Here is a 16960-nt window from a genome sequence, read left to right as displayed (position 1 = left end):
AAACAAATTTATATTATTGTTATTTTAAACAATACTTAATTCAATTTCAGTGTTTGGCATACAAAGTTTGAAAATATCAATATTATTGTTTAATGTAAAAAAATAATAATAATTCAGCTACAAAATATTAGCATATGCAAGCTTCCCAAATGAGTTCCAGGGCTGGTATTTACATTAAACTGAAAATGAGCAAAACCAGCCAGATGTAACTGTGCCATTCAGAGAAGGGGCTGCTGAGATTTAAAAAGCAGAGCATTCAGCCCCAGTTTCAGCCCTCTCACCTGCACTTGCTGGTAGCACATCCAGGGAAGTGCCACCATGGCTTTGCTGTGAATTAAAACCAGAGGGATGTGAGGATGAAGAGAAATGGGGAGGCAACTCACAGGCTGCTCACTGGGGAGATTCATGGGCCTAATTTGTCACCAGCAAACCTCAAAATATGGGACAAGTATAGGGGGGTGTTCAGGCTGCAGAAGAGAAGGCTCCAGGAAGACTTTAAAGCACCTTCCTGTGGCTAAATGGGCTCCAGGAGAGCTGGAGAGGGACTTGGGACAAGGGATGGAGGGACAGGACACAGGGAAGGGTTTCCCACTGCCAGAGGGCAGGGAGAGATGGGATATTGGGAAGAAATTGTTCCCTGTGAGGGCACTGAAGCCCTGGCACAGAGTGCCCAGAGAAGCTGTGGCTGTCCCTGGATCCCTGGAAATGTCCAAAGGCAGGTTGGACAGGGCTTGGAGTGACCTGGGATAGTGGAAGGTCTCCCTGCCCATGGCAGAGGGTGGAACTAAATGGGTTTTGAAGTCCCTTGCAACTCAAACCATTCTGTGATTCTCTGTATGACCAGAGGAGTGGCCAGTCAGGGTCACCCCCAAACATCAGCACTGCTGAGCTGTGGCTGTCCCAGAGCAATGCATGGAATCAAATCCTTCTCCACATGGGACCTAAGATCAGCTCATGGGGAAGCAGTGTCAGCACAGTGCAGGAAATTCCACTTCACCAAAACAGTATTTGAAACAAAATAAAACCAAAAAAACATTTCATACCTTGCAAACCACGTGGAGAGTCAAGGTGAGTAACGTGTCCAGGTGTCCCTGAATGCTCCACCAACAGGCAGGAGATGCTCCACCCCCTGGAAACAAGCTGCTCCCTGAAAATTGCCAGGACAGCTCTTGCTGAGCTCTTCTGCTAACGACAACATATCAGGGGAGCCAGGGAGAGCCCAGAACAAACCCGTGATCCACAGCAACCTTTGAGGAAATCACAAAATACATTTAGGTTTGATCTTTACTTGTAAACAGCCCTTTAAAACCCTTTTAACATTGAAGCAGTCGCCCTTTGAGGATGCCTTAAACACGTTCAGCGCTCAGAGGAGCTCTGATTCAGAATAAAACAAGTGGCTAGAAGAGTATGTGGGTATTTAGCTAATTATATGTCTGGTAAATTTGTGTTTTAAAACAATGCTGCTTGTCTCCTCCCTTTGCAGAGTGCCAGTTCACTGGAGTGTTTCCCATGGATTGGCAATTAGCTGTAATTAGGTCTTGTGATTTCCCCATTTGTCCTCATGTCACAAAGTTTACTACTGGAAACGCTCATTTGGATGGTAGGTGGCTGCTAATTGCAGCAGTAATAAAAAACCATTGGCAGCTGCAGCACCTGAGTTTGCTCTTGGATCGAGCCTCTGCTCCCTGCTCCCAACTTTCCAGGAGGATTTTGCAGCTCTTCGGCTGGTCAAGCTGCACTGAAGTCAGGGACAGGGGACTTGCCCCTGCCTGCTGGCTGACAGGTCAGATCAACTCATAATTTGGGAGGTGGATAGGGAGTTAGAGCCCAAATTAAATGGCTGGTAAAAATTTAGAGAGGAGGAACCAAGCTCTTTTTATCTGGTTTATTTTTTGTTTGTTTTTTTTTTTTTTCCCAGGAAAACAAATCAGTATTAAAGTGATGATTTACCTCTGGAATTCTGATGTTACCTCAGTCCCATGCAAGGGGGTTTTGTGTACTTTGGTGCAAGGACCAGTCTGCTTTGCTTTTCCAAGGAGGGTAGAACCAGCGACAACAGGATCAAGATTCAAAGGAAAATATGCGTTACCTGGTGTGGTGGAAGGCGTCCCTGCCCATGGCAGGGGGTTGTGATGGGATGATCTTTAGCGTTCCTTCCAACCTAAACCATTCTGTGATTCTAAAAATCAGAAAAATCTCTGCAGAGTGAGATTTGGGAAGGTGTGAAGTGGACTGGTGGCGGCATAGTTTCTTTCAACATTTAGATCTTTAAGAATAGGTTAGGGAAAGAATTAGCAAGATTTTGGTTTTGTTGGCTGTTGGAACTGGGAGATGGATTGAACCACTTCCTAAAGGCTCTTTGAGCCTTATTCTTTGGTTTTAGGAGTAGCACAGTCCCACCCTTGTAGATATTGTTCCACTGTGTGTGCATTTGTCATGTTAACTCATACAGGCACCAGTCCCTTCTCCTGGCTGGGCCTTCTAAGCTCTTAAATGCATTCCCCCGAAGAGTGCACAGCAGAAGGGCGTATTTGACAAGCACAATTGGAGATAAGCAGCCCTGAGGAGTTTCAGGACATTGAAGAAAGAAAATAATCTTCTGGTTTCTTCTTTGCACAAAAAAAAGATTTAAAATAACTCCATCCCCTCTGGCCTGGAGAAAGAGACACTCTAAACCAGATAATCTCCAGCTCTTAGACAGAACATTTTCTCAGTTGATCTGCAAGATCTTTGCTAAGGAGGTCAGCAGCATGATCCTGTTTTGCTGATGCACACAGGTGTGTGGGTCTGAGTCGTGGCCATGGCACCAGGTAAGGAAAGGGTGGGAGCTGTTTTCCCCTGCTGGGAGGCAGAAGCAGGCTGTGCTCAGGGCTCCTTGCAGATGGAGAGCCCAGTACCTCCAGCCTGTGCATCTGTGTGGGCAGACCAGCTGGGCCCCAGCAGAGCTAAGCTGGCCACGTCTAAGTCCATCAGCAGACACCATAAGACCAGCTCTTCCTTAGCACTCTGCAGATGCTCTGTGCCTCCCCGGCTGCCTGGCAGTGTGTGTGGGTCACAGAGTGCAGGGGCTGCTCTCATGCCCCTTCCTCACCACTCTGCATGGATGCTTCATCAGCAACTGGCTTCTGTTCACCCCACAGGTCACGAGGTGGAGGAGAAGTGGAGCTGAAGGCACCATCCCGTTGTCCTGATGCTTTCCAAGCATGTCTTTGCCAGGAGCAAGCACTCTCATGGATAACACACGTGGCTGTGCATGTTCCACCTGCAGAGATGGCAGCTCTTTGTCTGGTAAATGCTGCTGTGACAAAGCTGTTCCCTATCACTCCCTTTTATTAAATATTTGCAGCAGCACTGGCTCAGTGCTTCTCTCAAACCCCACAATCTTGAATTTAGGGTTGGCAGTAGAGAGGAAGCACAGAAGTAGTGTATGTGCATAGGTACAACACCTAAAAATTCAAAGTCTGGTGGTCCTGGTATCATGTGAGACTTTATTTATTTCTTCAGTCAAGCTTTGGGGGGAGAAAAAAAACAGAACTAAAAACTATCTCGTTTATTTTTGTCTGGAACTGCAGGGCAGATGAGTTTTCCAGAAGGAATAGAAGGCTGCCATCGATTTTATTATTGAGTCAGTTTTAATGAGTCACAGTATTTTTGGAAGGCTTTTAAGATTACTGTAAAGTGCTTAGTTACAGTGGCTACAGGTGCCAAGGCAGGAAAGGAAACAACAAAGAAATGCACAGCAGCTGTATTGCTACGCTTCCCCTCAGAACTGGGATCAGCAGAACAACACACATGGCAAATGCAAAAGAAAATAGGAGAAGATGTAAGAGATGACAGAAGTCAGCATGGTCAGCTCCTACGCTAAAGCAAAATGCATTTTATTTAAGGAACTGTCCAGTGCTCCTTAGCTGCAAGTTGGAAAGGGTCACTGACAGGCCCCGGATTGCCAGATATTCAGTGAATCGTGTGTTTGCCTTTCAAGCTGTCCTTTGGTTGTAAGTCATTTGCTCCCAGAGCTGCCAAGCTCTGCCACTGCCATCCTGTGTTGAATGAAACTGTGGAAACATCTCATTTAGCAGATGAGAGAAGGGAAAACAGAGAAGGGGGAAAAGAGGTGGTGTGAAGAGAAAAAAAAATTATTTTTCCTTTGTGACTTGAAGAGACTTGCCTTTTTTCTTTTTGCCTGTTCCATTCTGAATGCACAGGGCAAGACTTTCAGGGCTCTTAAGGATGATCTGTGTTCTCCAGCAAAAAAAAGAAAAAATTCACTGTTTTCCTCTAAAAAGAAGGTGCTAGAAACTACATTCTTAATATTTGGAGATGGACATGAAATAGCCTCTGAAATACAGGGTTGGAGAGAAAGCTTCCAGTTACCACGCAATGTGCCACCTGGATTTTCATGATGTCTGGACTCCAAGAGAGGCAGAAGCAGCAACCACGAGCTGGAGCAGGATGGATTAAACATGCACAGGGCTGCCTTTGCTGGCGCACAGCAAGTGTCGGGATGCACAGCTGGATACTTGCATATGCAAATTCCGGCCCGGCCGTGCTGCACGAGCCCAGAAATCACCTCAGACTCTGGAGGCCCATTTTCACTCCCCTCCTGCCTCCCCCATCCCCATCACCAGCGGGGGACCAGCGCAATATTCTCCCGGCAGCGCGCAGGGTCACCGCTGGCGTCACGGCATCTTCACTGCTGGCCCTGGAGATGCCACATAGCAACCTGGGCAGCAGCCACGGGCTGAGGGAGGCGGGGAGAGTGAAGGAAACTCTCATTGTCTCCGGTGGGCCCAGCCTTGTCTGCTCCTCACGCATGGCTGGCAGCAGGCCCGGCGCTCGGGCCTTGGCGGGCGGCCAGGCCTGGAGTGGCAGGCACCTGTCCCCGCTGCGAGACCTGGCGACCCCGGCGTGCCCCGACGGTTAGTGCTCTTCTAACATCACGTCGACTCAAATTTACCTCAGGATTTCCCCCCTCTGGGTGCCAGGGAGCTCGGCCGATGCCAAGCGCTTCACCATGGATAAGGCGAGGCGCGTTCCCAAGCTGCACGCCGGGCACCCCCCAAGCGTTCAGCTGTACTCTCCTGGCTGGAACAGATGGGGCCCATCAAGGTGTTCGTGTCCTCCACCACATCAGCAAAATGCCCCAGCTCTGGGACAAAGTCGGGGGAGGAAAACAAAGCCCGGCAGGGATGCCTCTCGGCTGTCTTTATAATGAAGTTTGGGACGTGTGCTGATTGCTCCCACCTCGGAGCACTTGGTAAAGTTCCCCCACTAAAATCCTTCACACAAGGACAAGGTTTCTGTGCCCACAGAATGGCAGCTCCCAGAGCTCTGGGCTGCATTTTGGTTCCCTTTCTTTGGGAAGCTTCTTCAAGCATTTCCTTGATCTTTTCTAGCACCTTGAACACACAGATCAAAACCTTTCACAAGTGGCTCTGGTGGAAAAAAGGACAAGGAATTTGAGTTCACAGGAGAGGAGACAAAGACCAGCCAGGAAGGGTTTTTATTTCAGGAAGTTTAGGGCAGAGATAGGAATGTCCTTATTCTGCAGCCTGTTTCTTACATAAAACTCCACTTTCTTCAGCGTTACAAATGTGAGTGGAAATATTTCCAAAGCGTGGAGAATTTTTGAGTGATCTCCCATTATTTCAGCTTTATTTATGGTCTCTTGTCCCAGTATAGGCACAGTTCACTTATCCTTCTGAAGAAAAAGAACAGAAGCTTTCGCTTTCTGACAAATGATCTGCCTTGGAAATTGGGAAGTCCTGTGCACCTCATCCTCGATTTTAATGGCACAAAGTTCATCAGATAGAAATAATCACAAACGGTTTGTCTTTGACAGTAAAAGTGGAGCTGTATTTTGTGCAGCAGAAGCTGCCTGCCCCATGGTGAAGAAGACAGGATAGCTGAAAGCAGAGCATCCCAGCTCTACTGCCTTGTGTCAGGCACTCAGTGACTCTGCAGCCTCCTTTCTCCTCGTGGAACCACAGTCTGAAAAATTTCTTCTGTCTGTCCTGTCTCCCCTGACCACAGATCTTTGTGGTCCAAACTCTCCTCTGAAAGGAGGATACAGTACTCACAGCCTGGAAGCTTTATCTCAGCAGGCTCCACTACAAAAGGAGCAACACGAGGAAAACTAAAGACTCAAACCCTCTCTCTTAGAAATCAATGTTCATTTTGTGTTTAGGTTCAAAGAGGTGCAGCCAAACTGAGGCTGGGAAATAGAAAGGACTGAGCAGATAGTGCTTCATGCTTGCATCACAGGCCAAGACTGGAGTCAGTAATATTCTGGGGCCTGCTCATCTGTAACAACAGGCTAAAAGCAGCCTAGCAGCAGTGAGATGAAGGAAAAGCCATCATTTAGGGCAGTGGCAACTCGTTAACCCAAATGACCTGCAGCTCTGGCGAGCGCTGACCCAAGGACTTGCGAATTTACCTCCACTGCCCAATAAACTGTCGCTGCCCGGCTTCTCTAATTAAAATAGTCCTGGATTTGCAGGACCTACCCAGAGAATAAACTGGAATTTATCAGATTAGCTAAGCCAGATCATACGCAGAGCATATAGGCTGGCCAACAGCCTACTTTGGACCAGATTAACCAGCTAAAATAATTGGGGATTTTTGCAAAGTCTGCCCCTAAAGACTGGCATTAAAGAAATGCACCAAAGACTGAGCATATATTGCAGCCCATTTCTTTTTACCCTGTTTAGTTCTTAGCTTGATGTTCTTTGGCAATTGCTGGAAATCAGCTTTTTATCTTTCACTAACCAGTGAAAAAAATCCTCTCTCTGCAGCTCCTTCAGGTGAGCTGTGCCAGTGGGAACTGGTGGATCTGTGAAAAGGTAGGGAGGATGTATTTAATGTATTCCTACTTCACAACTCTGTTCCCCTTATTCCTGCACTCCAGTCCCTGCATTGTCAGGTAATGAGGAATGATTACAGGAGAGGTTGTGGACTGATGTTTTAGTGAGAGCAGGGCTGGTCTTGTCCTGATCCATTCAGATCTCTTTTCCTCCGGACAAGGATGAGGAGGTAAGAAATTCTTGCAGGCTGAAAAGGACAGAACCCAGGTGGCTGCAGAATGCCTTGGGGGCTGTGGGTAAAACAGGGATCTTCCCCCTGGTCTCCTCGAGGGAATTGTGGTGCAGTGGCACATCTCCCACCTGCCCTCCCCGAGCTGCACACTCAGGAGCCAGCAGTGACATCCTGGCAGATGTGTCTCAGTGCAATATGAGCTCTGCTGCCACTCAGGCAAAACAGGTTTTGCCACCAGAGCCAAAGGACTGCAGCCATGGGGAGGAGCAGGAGGAGGAGCAGAACCAGGAGACACCTGGGAGCTGAATTTCCTGCTCGCTGTTCTCACCCGCCCTCAGCAGCCCCTGCCCACGCCAGCCACAGCAGAGCCGTGGGCATCTTGTTCCCCTCTGTGGGTGCAACACCCCCTTGGCTTGTGCCTGGAGCAGGCTTTGGGCATCCTCAGCACTGCTTTGAGCCAGCCACTTCAGAGGGGAATCAAGCCTGAAAGCTTCTAGGACATTTTTATGAGGCTCCGGCATCACTGGTTTCAGGTTTTTCCTTTCCTTTTCCTTCAACATTTACTGGGTTTTTCTTGCCACGCTGAAGCCATATTTAACAAAACATGTGAAACATCCTAAAAACAGGAACGTTGTGTTCTGCTGACTTCAGCTGTGGGATGCACTCACTCATTTCCTTTCTCCTGATCAAGGATCTGTCCAAATAGCAGGGAATAAAGAATGGCAGGTGACAAGTGGGGAAATAAGATGCTGTCCTGAGCCAGTGCTAGTCTGGAGCCTGTGTCCCTGAACAGTGAGGCAATAGAGAGAAGAAAAGTCATTAAATGACAGAGAAAGACATTCTCCCCCTAGTTTTGACTTTGTCAAGGACATCAGGAGGTTTCTGGTTGGCTATAAAAAGAGGAAAAACCCAGCAGCCCACAGGAGAACCACGGCTGCAGGAGAGCTGTGACTGGGCTCAGTCAGTGTCTCCCAACATCACATCTCTGCCTGTCCTGGAACTTACTCCTTCCTCTGGACAGTGCTGGTTTGAGCCCCACAGAAAAACATGAAAAATCTCACACCTCTCACCAGCTGAAAGCAAAGTTCCTCTCCCAGGAGTATCCACATCCATCTGAGCTCAAAGCAGCTGGCTTAGTTCAGCCATGGCATTTGCACCCCTGATGGCCACCCAAAATAATTCCACACTCCAGGCTAAAGTGAGGGAATCTCTTTCTCCTCAGGTTGGAGGACCTGACCCCAGGACTGCCACAAGGCAAAGCAAACCAAATGCTATCTGGGCTGCAAATGAATCTTTACATACCCCAGCCAGGGCAGGCATCTGCTTTTTGGGCAGAGGGACAGCTGCCACAGCAGGAGAGAACAGCTCCGACCCAGCATTCAGTCTTGGCTGCAGTGACCTGGCTCCTCAATTTCCACATGTGAAATTTCTTCTGATGTAAACAGGGGAGCTCCAGGTTCTGCACAGCTGCAGAAATGCAGATCTGAGCAGTTAGGGTGTTCAGGGAGCTCGCCCTGCTTTAGCTGTGCTCTTACCAAGGAACACTCAGAGGATTTGCTGCAGGATCCAGGGCTGAACCCTGAATTTTTCACCGAAGTTGGCATTTCACCCTCTTTTCTAGAAGCAATTCCAGAAGCTGACCTAAGACACCCGCGTGGGGGATATTATATAACAATGGAGATTGTGTGTGTAGTTTATGTAAAAACACTTAATCTCACAGCTGCTTCCCTCCCCTACACCCTGGGCAAAATTTTTCCTTCCATCTCCCGTTTAAATACCTGGTATTTGATCATTTCACAGGGTTGGCAAAACAAGCACAATGGAGGCAATGTTTGCTCAGATCTATTTTTGTGTGTATGTGTGCGTGTGAATTTTTGGCAGAATCAGTGTTTGCAAGAAGCAGATAAAACTTTTCTGTTGAAGAGCCACGGACAGCCAGGAATTGCTGCCTGCCAGCAAATCTCTGCTTACTGAGGGAGATCATGCCATTGTTAGCCAGGTAGAGGGGCTGGATTTGGGAATCTAGAGAGCTTCCTTGTTAGGCTATAAATGAAGGGGTTGTTTAGCAATTACTCTAAGACAGTAAATCTCGGTATATGAACCCACTTCAAGATAAAATCCAAACTTGGTTTTCCCTGCTTATACAGCACAGATGCATATGCATCCTGGAAGCTACATAACCCAGTCATATTTTATTCACATCACACTCCAAGGAGCTCACTGACTGGAATTCAATAGAAACTGTTCTCTGTGTGAAAGTAATTTCAGAAAGTAATCTAGTTTATGGAAATGAAAGGCATCAAAACACAAAAAACACTGTTTCTGTACAAGTGCTTTGCTTCAAATATTTGACATGGAAATTTATATAATCCCTCTGGGGCACATGGGTTTCACGAGTGTTAACATCTTTTGAAATGAATTTCACAAATGTTTATTTGGAATACCAGGCATACAAATAATTTAGAATATCAAGGCATCTTGTTGAATCAGTCTTAATGATACAGATCTCAGATGGCTGTGGAGGTTAAAAGGTATGAATTTTAATTGGGTGTGTGGAAGATGTCATTTTCAATCATTGCACTGCATTGCCAAAGCTATCACTTTCCAATTCTAAGCTTCCTGCTACCTCCTCCTCAGCTCCTTCTTTTGCTTAAAGACCAAAATGAAACATTTTTCACGTTTTATTTGTGTGCTGGGCATGTATTAAATATGGAGTTTTGCTGCCTATCTTGGTTTATACAGGACCCCATCACCGTTGTATTGCAACACTTCTCAAGCAATAAAGAGGTTGACTTTTTCCAGACAGATAGTGCTGCATTGTCATTCCTGTTTTATAAAAAGTTAAATGATTGAAGGCAAACAGCATCGAGGAGGCAAAAATGGTTGCCAAGACTGGTCAAAGTCAGATTTTACAGGTGCCTCCTCTCCTCCCTGCTGCCATGGTGGGCCCTGTTTACATTATGGCATAAATCAGAAGTAAAATTGCTTTGCCATTTAAAATCGATGGTTTCTTAATTAGTAAATCCATATTTACTTCTGGCTCTGGACAACATGATGGATAAGCGTGAAAAGAAAAACCAACTGGGTACCTGAGAAGAGATCTTTGTCCATCCTGTGTGGTGAATGAGCAAGGATCCTGTGGGAAAAGATATCGTGTGATTGGGTAATTAAAAATTATCATAAGCCATAGGCAGTAGGAAGGCAAATTAAGCCTGCAGAGGCAGCGTGAGTTCTGCGAGCTCCTCAGCCACTGAGTGCTCAATATTGCAACTTTATCATTCATTTTAAGTTTGTTCATAACCCAGATTTGCAATCAGCGAGATTTTATCCAAGATACCAGGGTTTTGTATATTAAAAAAATAATAATAAAAGGAAATTTGAGAGTGGTTTGTTCACATGGAACAAAGTGTTGGGCTCTTGTTGGCTCACTCACTGGCTACCCTTAGATGTGCTCAATCAACACAGGGAGTTAAGTCAGGCATGTTTTGGGGAAAAAAGTCCCGCTCCCATTCAACAGCCTTGGGCAGACTGTGTCTTCAGAGAAATGAAGCAGCCAAATTTCAACAAACCTCTAAAGAACATGCTTTCGACTGATAACTTGGCCAAACATGGGTGGATTTCAAGGAGGGCGTGAAAAGCACTTTGTTCACAGGCAGCACACGGCCAATTTCCTTTCTGCTCCCAAGAGCAATGATAAAAGCTCAGCAAATGGCTCTGAGATTTTTTTTTTTCCTCTTTACAAGCACATTTTAGTCCAAGAAATCATCATTGTTTTCTTTGAAATGTCCATTGTCAGCAGCAGGAGCAAAATGAGCGAGGCAAACATCCAACCCACACAAGAATGAACCACTGGCAGGGAGAAAAACCCATTCTGGTCTTCTGGTAGGACACATTAAAGGTAGGACACATTAAATATTTAACAGCAACCTGGGTCAGGCAACTGGTGGTCAGACCAATGACTTTGGTCACTGTTTATAGAATCCTAGAATCAGAGAGAATCCTTGAATGGTTTGGGTCAGAAGGGACCTTAAAGATCATCTCATTCCAACCCCTCTGCCATGACAGGGATGCCAAGGAGAAGAAAAGGATCAATATGTATTTGTGCTTCCTGCACCTGCCAATCTGTGCCTTTGGGATTTATGGACATGCTGGCCATAAACAAGTGGGATTGAAGGGGACAGACCCCCTGTGAGGCACAAACGTGTCCAGAGCATCCCTGGGAGACACTGCATGGACCCTCTGATGAAAGAGGAATCTGTGAGCCTTTGAGCTGGCTCAGGGCACCAACACCTCCACCAGCAGAATGTATTTCCCAAAAACACCTTCGAGAAACTCCCATTTTAGAAGGCGCAGATTGGCCACAAAACTCCCTTTTTCTCTTCCCCTCTGCTTTCTGGCTGTCCCCACGCTGGTGGCTGCAGCCTGGTGGGGCAGATCCCCTCTCCATGGTGTGTGAGCACACACTCCACATTGCCAGCCCCGAAACTCCCCCCTCGTTAGGGCACAGGGCAGGAACACAAAGCCCCGTGTTTTGCTTCAGTCCCTCCCGTGAATAGGCAGAACAAATGATAAGCACAGAAAGAAAGAAGGAAAGCCATCCAAATGAGGCATCAGTTTTCCTCATGGGAAAGGTTTTCCAAGCCTTCCCCTTCCCCTCTGCTCTGCTGGGATGGGAATGAATCCTCTGCTGAGCATCAGTTCCCCCCATCCCTCACCTTTCTTTCCCTTCCATTGCACACGTCCTTCATTTCAGCCTTGCAACACACTTGGCGTGAGCAATGACAAGGTGGTTGGGCTGACTTCCAAAACTCCTCCCTTAGCAGAGCAGAGGCAGAAGCATCCCTTGGAAGGGAAATGCTGGCAGGAGATCTTCAATTATTTCCTGAGAAATGCTTGTGAGTTGTGATGTCCTTTCTGTGCTACAAACCACCCTTTGCAGGCAGCAGGGCAGGAAGGAGGATGGCAGTACCTGCCACAGAGCTGCTGGCTGGGCTGGGGAATGAGTTCCAGTTGCAGCTGGAGTGAATAAAATAACTCCCTTGCTGGAAATGAGGTGGTAACATGGATGTCCTGCAATGAAATGACTTTGCTGTCCTCCCTCAGGGAAGCAAATCGCCTGGTGGTGCTGCTGGTTTTCGGTGAGGTTTGGCTGCATTTGCCATCTGTAATGCATGGAAGATCTGTCTCAAGGACACACAAAGTTTTGGGGTGAAAAGGGTCCCTGACATGGAGAAGAGATGATGATAGATGATCTGCTCCTGTCTGATCCTGCAGTGATTGCCAACAGTGTGTCCCTCAGCGGAGCATCACTTTTGTTCCCAGGAATGTCCTTATTTGTTAATATCCAGGGGGAAAATAGCTCTGTAGGGGTTCTTGGAGAGGGTTTCACCATTTCAGAGATGAGATCAACCCCAGATTTCCACTGCACACCAACAGCAGCCCCATATCACAGGTCAGTCCCACTTTGTTCGAGTCTTCAGTGCACTTCATCTACTTGCCTGGCATTGATTCATGCATAATTTCTACTGGTGGCACTGATTTTACAGATGTCTAAAGAAGAGGGAAACCAGCTCAGAAAGAAATATTTCTTGCTTAGATCATCTCTGTGTCTGTATATAGGATATAAGCCTCTGGGAAAACCCAGAGTCTTTAGGAAACAAAAGGTCTGTAAGATCCCACAAGTGAGTGGCTGGGGAGTAGCTGAGGGGAAAAAGGAATTAGTTTCTTTCTACAAGGCTGCAGCAGAAAATGAGCATCAAGCAGTTTGAGTTATCAAATCCAGACTCCTGATCCAGACTTGTGTCATATGCTCCCTTTCTCCAACCAAGTGCCAAGGTGCCAATTTGTATTATAGAAAGCAAAATAGGCAGCCACTGGACTGGCTACTGCAAATGCAACATTTAAAATGCTGAAAGTGCTAAAAATTGTCTTTTGCAGTGTATGTGATGTTACATTAGAGACCCAATTCAAGGGAAGGGCTCAAAGGAGTTTCATGTCTGTCGAGGACATGAAAGCAGCACAGACCACTGAGAGGTCAAGATGGAACATCTGATAATACAAAATCCCATGAGCAGAGTGTGCCAACACTTAACAGGCAGGTATTTCTTCAGCCAGGGCACACTCACTTCAGCCACATCTGTCAGGAAGTGCCAAAAGCCTGAAAAGCAGTGTCAATTGCCATGGTCATCAAAACATGACAGCAGCTCCAGGACTTTCTGGGAAGCACCTCCAGCACCAAAGAGGAAACTAAAACATCCTAAAACCCATTTGAGGACAAGAAGGGCCCCCTTTAATCACCAAGTCCTTCCCGTCACATTCCCCGGCAACCAAGTCATACAATCCCATTTCACAGGCTGAACAAGCCTCAGCTTCAAATGAACTGGAGCATTTGCCCCAAGGCCATTCCCAAATCTCTGTTGTCTGAGAGTCTCAAACTCCCTTCTGATATCCAGCCTGAATATATTCCCCATCAGTTCCCGTCTCTCTGTATTTGCAGCAGCACGGTCCATTAAGGCTCGGCAGCCTCAGCCCTCCCACAATCAGTGTCTGCACAACCAGCAGCCTTCAGCACACATCAAGCCAGGACAAATCATCCTGGCTGTGCCCATCTCCTCTCTCTATTCCTGCCTGAGTTTAAACCAGTCCCCTGTTCCTGTTCCCATCAGTTGTCCCCAGCCTCAAACCCAGGCATTGCCCCAAAGGAGCTCATGCAAAGATTTATCCCAAAAAGCAGAGAGTGATGCAAGAATGAGTTCGTGTCCTTCACTGCAGAGTTGAAGCTGGGGTGGACAGATGTCCACAAAGCCTCCAGTTGCTGGGACAGTTACAACAGCCAAATGCAACCCTGAAGATGTTCATCCTTTGCAGAATATTTCCTCTGCATACAGTGTTGGTAATTTAGGGAATCTCTCCTAAACTGGGCCAGGTGATCACTGCTCTCATTGCAAATGTTTTGGAAATGAGTTTCACAAGCTGTCTGGATCTGGGTTGCTCACCTGGTAATTGGGACACACATTTATTTTTTTTTTCTAATAGATACAAAGCCCCAAATAAGCCAGCTGTGCAGGTCAGCAGGAATTGGAGTTTCTTCTACTTTATTTTTTCTTTTTCTTGCCTTTTCCTCCTTATTTGTTGTCAAATTGGAGGCACTGGTTAGAAATAGCTCCACTGCAGGGAGTGAATATTCCTCCCTCAGCACTTCAAGGCATGTCCAAAATTGTTCACCAAAGCTGCATGTGCCCATGTGAATCCCACCCAGCAATCCCATTCCTCACTTGGGAATAACAGCATAATAAACCTTCCTTTGGCTCAGAGCAGCCAAAGGATAATTAGTCTCCTTTGGTAGACAACCCTCTCAGACACATGGTGGGATTGTTGGGGTGTCCTGTGCAGGGCCAGGAGTTGGCTTTGATAATCTTTGTGGGTCCTTTCCAGTTTGGGATATTCCATGATTCTGTGATTGAGCTGGTCCTCAGGGCTGTGTCCTTGGGACAAATCACATAGCAGAAAACCAGGACTGAAGGGCTTCAAATTAAGAAGGTGGCCGAGAATCAAAATTCCTTCCCAGCCATTGCTTTTATTTCTCTGCTGCTTGAAGAGCCTTTTGGTAGAATTTCAGACCCATTTCAGTATTTGTGTCAGTTTGATCATGCTCATTGCATTTGGTACTTATTTGAATTTGGACAAAGATTGTTGAGAATGCTGGTAAGGGAAGATCACATCTACAGGTTGTCATCTTGCAGGCAGAAAAATAAGTTTAAAAACCTCCAATCAGCATCAAGTGGAATGCTTGGGAAATAATTTTCGTTCCTAAATGCAATCATCTATATTGGATACAACGTTTATTTGTTAAAAAGAAAATAAAAATGGAGTTGGGGAGCTCTCATGTCTATAAAAAGACTACTTTTCCTAGCATTTATAAATATTAATTTGGAATGCTAGAGAAGAACAATACATAACAATAATGAGAATCACCAAATCCCATCATTTTTGACATTGTCGTATCAACAGCTTAAGGATTAGCAGGTGAACTTTAAACATATTGCTTCCAAATAATAATAATAATAACAACAGTAATGATAATAACTTCAGAATGTAAAAAAATAAAACCCCCCTCACTGCATTATATATTCCTGATGGCTTTCTTCTTCTCACAGCGTTTGCAGGATCACTGCTTTGAACGTTTGGATGACATGCTTAAAAAATTAACCTGGAGAAGGGGGAGGTCTTCTTATCTCTCTCCATTCTTGCAAAGCTTTGCTTAGCCCCGTCTTTGTTTCCCACTAACCCCTGACATTGACAGAGTCAAAGGCCTATCAACTAATACCCTAATTTCAGGAGGATTTTATACACACGTCTATCTATGCGCATCTGCAAATGTTTTGTGCACGTGGGGATGGTCTGGGCATAAAACGAGGCAGTGTTTGCAAAGATAAAGTTGCACCAGGTGTCAATTTTCACACCTCCCGCTAAATGCGCGTGGTGGAAAAAAAAAACCCGATGCCACAATTTCATTGAAAATCCAAGCTATTGAGATCTAATCGCTGCTTAAGCTGTGGCTTTATTCAAATCTGGATCACCAATAGGGCTCAGGATGTAAATGAAGTGCAAAGAGAAATAAAGCAAAGGAAGGAGGGGAAAAAAAAGAAATCTATGATAGCCCTTTCCTTCAGCCATTTGATTCCCAAGTCCTTATCAGTCAATTAATGCATACTAAAACTTTAGTGGCAGCCTCAGTTTAACAGACCTAATAGCTCCAGCGAGTCCCCAGCATTAGCCAAACAAAACACACTTTCAGCTGCCTTAATATGAGACTGAAAAAAGGTCAAAATAGACAGGCTTTACAGAATAAATCCTGAAGATCCATTCTAATTTCCACTCAAGGATCTTTTAAGCAGTTCTTGGATGCTCTTTATGGTACTTTGATCCAAGCATAGTTTCATTAAAACTTTGTGGCTTGGTATTTTTAAACCTGATAGCTTCACTAAACTAGTTCTCAAAATGTTAGCTAAGCCGCTATGCATAAAACTACTTTACTGTCATGGTGTCTTCTAATATCACCTAAGTACAGGCTGCTGCAATTTTGAAAATGAACCTTTTCTACATTCACCAGATCTCGGCTTGGGAATTTCTGCTTTCGCACTTGAAGGCTGTCTCCCAGCATAAAGGGAAGGTGCTGCCTTACCCCCTTCCTCTCCCCCTTCTTGAAACCTAAAACTAAAATTAGCTGCTGTACCTTATTTGTTCTGGAAGCAAGTTACACAGTACTTCTATCCACTGTGGTTTCCAATTGCAGGATTAACACTGGATGCTAAAAAAAAAAATAAATAAATAAAAAAACCATAACCACTCGAGAAAAATAACAAAACATTAAGTGGTGGTTTAAAATCCAGTTTAATGATGGCAGGATAAATTCCCTAAAGACCCAAGAAAACGAATGTTACTTCCCACCTTCATAACGTGGCATGTTAATAAATATGATTTAACTGCCACAGATTAAAAAAACAACAAAAACAACTCCAACTATGTCTCCAGAGATTGTCCTTTGCTCCCTTGAAAATAAGGATGGCTGAAAGGTTAGGCAACAATTTTCTTCCTCACGCCTGGTGTTCACAAAAGCCTTGACTTCTCGAGGAGCTTCTGTGGTGAGTTTGCATTACAGTAGTTATGAGAATTACAGAAAGATGGTTTCAGAAGGGGCTGGGCTGAGTTTTTGAGAGAAAATACAAACAAAGGATTATTTTCAATAAATAAAACTGAAAGAGACAATACAATAAAACTGAAGAGATTGGATTTGCACAGACACCCTCCTCCCATCTGAGGCAAGGGACAAACTCCCACTGATTTTGATGGGAGCAATGGTCAGTGTTGGGAAACAAACACAAAACTTGCAAGATAGCCCCAAAAACATCTGTGGCTGGGAGAT

General features: G+C 45.6%; 2 long non-coding RNA genes across 3 annotated transcripts; one reads left to right on the top strand and one right to left on the bottom strand.

The window, feature by feature from the left end:
• Nucleotides 1–233: 233 nt before the first annotated feature.
• Nucleotides 234–4505, bottom strand: LOC146435799 (uncharacterized). Of its 2 annotated transcripts, XR_014852386.1 has the most exons (5): nucleotides 4375–4505; nucleotides 4169–4242; nucleotides 2090–4055; nucleotides 1044–1247; nucleotides 234–327 (listed from the first exon to the last, which is right to left on the bottom strand). It is a non-coding gene; the product is annotated as an uncharacterized LOC146435799 (long non-coding RNA). The 2 variants fall into 2 exon arrangements; XR_014852385.1 differs by lacking the exon at nucleotides 4375–4505 and having other exon boundaries at nucleotides 4169–4250.
• Nucleotides 1562–3269, top strand: LOC146435800 (uncharacterized). Its single transcript, XR_014852387.1, has 3 exons — nucleotides 1562–1783; nucleotides 2453–2810; nucleotides 3141–3269. It is a non-coding gene; the product is annotated as an uncharacterized LOC146435800 (long non-coding RNA).
• Nucleotides 4506–16960: the final 12455 nt, after the last annotated feature.

This window comes from Lichenostomus cassidix, chromosome 5 (assembly GCF_008360975.1).
Source record: "Lichenostomus cassidix isolate B80296 chromosome 5, HeHo_3.0, whole genome shotgun sequence".
Classification (NCBI taxonomy): Eukaryota; Metazoa; Chordata; class Aves; order Passeriformes; family Meliphagidae; genus Lichenostomus; species Lichenostomus cassidix.
The sequence above is the reverse complement of the archived record's forward strand: the minus strand, read 5'-3'. Positions and strand labels throughout refer to the sequence as shown.